Here is a 6,000-nt window from a genome sequence, read left to right as displayed (position 1 = left end):
ATGCCTATAGTTAAAGGCCATTTTGAGCCACACATCCTAATTCCTCTGTTCTTTCATCTTTCATCCTTAGGATATGCTTTGCATATAGTGGGCATCTAATGGATATTATAGGAATGAATGAATGATGGTACATCAAGACCACTCAGGCACGTTAAACAGTGTGTGTCCCTTTTGTCAAGGGCAGAGGCCTTCTACTTCTCTGTCTATCCATCCGTCCACCCACCTCCTTGTTCCTCCCAGGAGAATCACTAACTTAATGGGTTGTATGGACAGCAGGTGGGACCACACGCTCTGAGAGGTTGTATTTCTTCCGTGCGGCTAGTGGAGTACAAAGGATATGAGCAAGCAATCATAGGGGAGGAATTACGAAAGTATGTTAAATGCAGGGGAAGACGTACAAGTTCACGAGTAAAGAGAAAGACAAGCAAACCAACACACACTGACATATCATTTTTCAACCTATCAGACAGGCAACAAAGTTAAATGTGGGACCCACACAGCCCTCCCCCGCCCTCTCTGGTGAGGCACTGGGGAAGGAGGAACTCTCATACATTGCTGGTCTAAGTGTAAACTGCAACAACCCTCTGGAGGGCAATTTCACAACGTCCATCAATATTATAAATGCACAACCTTCTGACCCAACAATTCTGCTCCTCGGAAATTCTCCTGTGCTTGTATTCATGCTTGTGCAAAATGGCACAGACAGGGTTATTCATGGGAGCACTGGCTATCATACAGGGTATGAAGCAAATGGCCGTCAATGAGTAATTTTAAAAATCATTTCTGGTGCAGGGCGCCTGGGTGGCTCAGACGGTTAAGCAACTGCTTTCAGCTCAGGTCATGATTCCTGAGTCCTGGGATTGAGCTCCACGTCGCGCTCTCGGCTCCTCGGGGAGTCTGCTTCTCTCTCTCCCTCTGCTGCTCCCCCAGCCCCCGCTCCTGCTCTCTCTCTCTGTCTCTCAAATAGATAAATAAAATCTTTAAAAAAAATTAAAATGATTTCTGGTGCATCCATATAATGGAATACCAGATGTAAAAAAATGAGGAAGCTCTTTAAGTATTGATATGAAATTATTTCCAAGATTTTCCCGGAAAAAAAATAGCATCAAGTTCTACATTTTCTATTTTTTTTTTTTTTAAAGGAGAAAAAAAGAACATAATGTGGATTGGTTTGAGTTCCCTAGAAAGATAAAGAAGAAGCCATTGGCAGTGGTGCCTCTCTGGGGGTGGGGGGTGGGACGAGATGGAGCAATAGGGGTCAGGGTAAGAGGAAGCTTGAAATACCTTTTCAAATAGAGTTTGACTTGGAATCATGTAATGTGTTCTTTTTTTGAAAAATTAAAATAGGACGATGACATCACACTCAGTCAGCCTTGCTGGGGGTTCTTGTATCTTGGGGCCACCTGGAGCGGGTGAGATTCCACCATTTGGATTTAGGTTCTGAGTTAAGCCTCTGTTCCAGCCTGGCTCTCCGGGAGCTCGGGATAGGTCTGAGGTCAGTGGTTCGCAACCAGACAGCGCATTAGAATTTCCTGAGGAGCTTTAAAAAATTCTGCCCCACGCTGTACCCCAGACCAGTTACATCAGGATCTCTGGGAGGGATAAGAAGTGTCAGTGTTTTTTTTAAAGCCTCCCCCGCCCATGTGATTCCAATAATGTACCCAAGTTTGGGAACCAGTGGCCTATATAAATAATAACTTCCTCGTTTCACATACTCATTTCCTGGGTCTCTCTATCCATCCGGGACTTTACAGGTACCTGGGGTGACCAGCAGGGAGTATGCAGGCATTTCTAACTCCCTTGCCAGAGACATCTGTCGCTAGGAATTGTGAAAAACAAACAAAAAGCAGACCCCAAAACCATCTGCTGGAATATTAGAGTCCTCCAATTAGAATCAGCCTGACAAATCAAAGATTAATACCAGGTTCATATGTTCCATGAATTTAGAAATTCCTTACTAAGAAATTTGTATTAAAAAATGTGTATTAGAATATATGGCGAGGATGTTTTCTGTTCATGCAAAGTAAGAGATCTATAGTAAATCAGGCAATTAATTGTGCAATAATAGGATTGATACTAATAATGTCTTCCAGTATTTTATTTATTTTTTATTATTAACATATAATGTATTATTTGTTTCAGGGGTACAGATCTGTGATTCATCAGTCTTACACAATTCACAGCACTCATCATAGCACATACCCTCCCCAGTGTCCATCACCCAGCCACCCCATCCCTCCCCACCACTCCAGCAACCCTCAGTTTGTTTCCTGAGATTAAGAGTCTCTTATGGTTTGTCTCCCTCTCCGGTTTCATCTTGTTTCATTTTTTCCTCTCTTCCCCTATGATGCTTTGCCTTGTTTCTCAAATTCCATATATCAGTGAGATCATATGATAATTGTCTTTCTCTGACTAACTTATTTCACTTAGCATAATACACATAATAGTTCCTTCCACATCGTTGCAAATGGCAAAATTTCAATTTTTTGATGGCTGCATAATATTCCATTGTATATATATACCACATCTTCTTTATCCATTCATCTGTCGATGGACATCTGGGTGCTTTCCATAGTTTGGCTATTGTGGACATTGCTGCTATAAACATTGGGGTGCAGGTGCCCCTTCAAATCACCACATTTGTATCCTTGGGGTAAATACCCAGTAGTGCAATTGCTGGGTCATAGGGTAGCTCTATTTTCAACTTTTTGAGGAACCTCCATACTGTTTTCCAGAGTGGCTGCACCAGCTTGCATTCCCACCAACAGTGTAGGAGGGTTCCCCTTTCTCCGCATCCTCGCCAACATCTGTCGTTTCCTGACTTGTGAATTTTAGCCATTCTGACTGGTGTGAGATGGATCTCATTGAGGTTTTGATTTGTATTTCCCTGATGCCAAGTGATGTGGAGCACTTTACAATGTGTCTGTTGGCCATTTGGATGTCTTGCAGAAATGTCTGTTCATGTCTTCTGCCCACTTCTTGATTGGATTATTTGTTCTTTGGCTGTTGAGTTTGATAAGTTCTTTATAGATTTTGGATACGAGCCCTTTATCTGATATGTCATTTACAAATATCTTCTCCCATTTTGTTGGTTCTTTTGGTTTTGTTGACTGTTTCCTTTGCTGTGCAAAAGCTTTTTATCTTGGTGAAGTCCCAATAGTTTATTTTTGCCCTTGCTTCCCTTGCCTTTGGCGATGTTTCTAGGAAGAAGTTGCTGCGGCTGAGGTTGAAGAGGTTGCTGCCTGTGTTCTCAAGGATTTTGATGGACTCCTGTCTCACATTTAGGTCTTTCATCCATTTTGAGTCTATTTTTGTGTGTGGTGTAAGGAAATGGTCCAGTTTCATTCTTCTGCATGTGGCTGTCCAATTTTCCCAACACCATTTGTTGAAGAGACTGTCTTTTTTCCATTGGACATTCTTTCCTGCTTTGTCGAAGATGAGTTGACCATAGAGTTGAGGGTCCATTTCTGGGATCTATATTCTGTTCCATTGATCTGTGGTCTGTTTTTGTGCCAGTACCATACTGTCTTGATGATGACAGCTTTGTAATAGAGCTTGAAGTCCGGAATTGTGATGCCACCAGCTTTGCTTTTCTTTCTCAACATTCCTCTGGCTATTCGGGGTCTTTTCTGGTTCCATACAAATTTTAGGATTATTTGTTCCATTTCTTTGAAAAAAGTTGATGGTATTTTGATGGGGATTGCATTAAATGTGTAGATTGCTCTAGGTAGCATAGACATTTTCACAATATTTGTTCCTCCAATCCATGAGCATGGAACGTTTTTCCATTTCTTTGTGTCTTCCTTAATTTCTTTCATGAGTATTCCATAGTTTTCTGAGTAAAGATCCTTTGCCTCTTTGGTTAGATTTATTCCTAGGTATCTTATGGTTTTGGGTGCAATTGTAAATGGGATCAACTCTTTAATTTCTGTTTCTTCTGTCTTGTTGGTGGTGTATAGGAATGCCACTGATTTCTGTGCATTGATTTTATGTCCTGCCACTTTACTGAATTCCTGTATGAGTTCTAGCAGTTTTGGGGTGGAGTCTTTTGGATTTTCCACATAAAGTATCATATCATCTGCAAAGAGTGAGAGTTTGACTTCTTTGCCAATTCGGATGCCTTTTATTTCTTTTTGTTGTCTGATTGTTGAGGCTAGGACTTCTAGTACTATGTTGAATAGCAGTGGTGATAGTGGACATCCCTGCCGTGTTCCTGACCTTAGGGGGAAAGCTCTCAGTTTTTCCCCATTGAGAATGATATTTGCTGTGGGTTTTTCATAGATGGCTTTTATGATATTGAGGTATGTACCCTCTATCCCTATACTCTGAAGAGTTTTAATCAAGAAAGGATGCTGTATTTAGTCAAATGCTTTTTCTACATCTATTGAGAGGATCATATGGTTCTTGTTCTTTCTTTTATTAATGTAGTGTATAGCATTGATTGATCTTCGGATGTTGAACCAACCTTGCAACCCAGGAATAAATCCCGCTTGGTCGTGGTGAATAATCCTTTTAATTAATTAGTAGCTAATATTTTGGTGAGAATTTTTGCATCCATGTCCATCAGGGATAATGGTCTGTAATTCTCCTTTTTGATGGGGTCTTTGTCTGGTTTTGGGATCAAGGTAATGCTGGCCTCATAAAATGAGTTTGGAAGTTTTCCTTCCATTTCTATTTTTTGGAACAGTTTCAGAATAATAAGTATTAATTCTTCTTTAAATGTTTGGTAGAATTTCTCTGGGAAGCCATCTGAGCCTGGGCTCTTGTTGGGAGATTTTTGATGAGTGCTTCAATTTCCTTGCTGGTTATGGGTCTGTTCAGGTTTTCTATTTCTTCCTGGTTCAGTTTTGGTAGTTTATACGTCTCTAGGAATGCATCCATTTCTTCCAGACTGTCTAATTTGTTGGCATATAGCTGCTCATCATATGTTCTTTAATTGTTTGTATTTCTTCAGTGTTGGCTGTGATCTCCTCTTTCATTCATGATTTTATTTATTTGGGTCTTTCTCTTTTCTTTTTGATAAGTCTGGCCAGGGGTTTATCAATCTTATTAATTCTTTCAAAGAACCAGCTCCTAGTTTTGTTGATCTGTTCTACTGTTCTTTTGGTTTCTATTTCATTGATTTCTGCTCTGATCTTTATTATTTCTCTTCTCCTTCTGGATTTAGGCTTTATTTGCTGTTCTTTCTCCATCTCCTTTAGGTGTAGGGTTAGGTTGTTTATTTGAGACCTTTCTTGTTTCTTGAGAAAGACTTGTATTGTTATATATTTCCCTCTTAGGACCACCCTTGTTGCATCCCAAAGATTTTAAACAGTTGTGTTTTCATTTTCATTTGTTTCTATGAATTTTTTAAGTTCTTCTTTAATTTCCTGATTTACCCCTTCATTCTTTAGTAGGATGCTCTTTAGCCTCCATGTATTTGAATTCTTTTCAACTTTCCTTTTGTGATTGAGTTTGAGTTTCAAAACACTGTGGTCCGAAAATATGCAGGGAACGATCCCAATCTTTTGGTACCGGTTGAGACCTGATTTGTGACACAGGATGTGATGTATTCTGGAGAATGTTCCATGTGCACTAGAGAAGAATGTGTATTCTGTTGCTTTGGGATGGAATGTTCTGAATATATCTGTGAAGTCCATCTGGACCAGTGTGTCATTTAAAGCCCTTATTTCCTTGTTGATCTTTTGCTTAGATGGTCTGTCCATTTCAGTGAGGGGGGTGTTAAAGTTCCCTACTATTATTGTATTATTGTCAATGTGTTTCTTTGATTTTGTTATTAATTGGCTGCTCCCATGTTAGGGGCATAAATATTTACAATTGTTAGATCTTCTTGTTGGATAGACCCTTTAAGTAGGATATAGTGTCCTTCCTCAGTTCTTATTACAGTCTTTGGTTTAAAATCTAATTTGTCTGATATGAGGATTGCCACCCCAGCTTTCTTTTGATGTCCATTAGCATGGTAAATGGTTTTCCACCCCCTCACTTTAAATCTGGAGGTGC

The sequence above is a fragment of the Phoca vitulina genome, unplaced genomic scaffold (assembly GCF_004348235.1).
Source record: "Phoca vitulina isolate PV1807 unplaced genomic scaffold, GSC_HSeal_1.0 scaffold5, whole genome shotgun sequence".
In the NCBI taxonomy this organism is placed as follows: Eukaryota; Metazoa; Chordata; class Mammalia; order Carnivora; family Phocidae; genus Phoca; species Phoca vitulina.
This window is presented reverse-complemented; position numbering follows the sequence as displayed.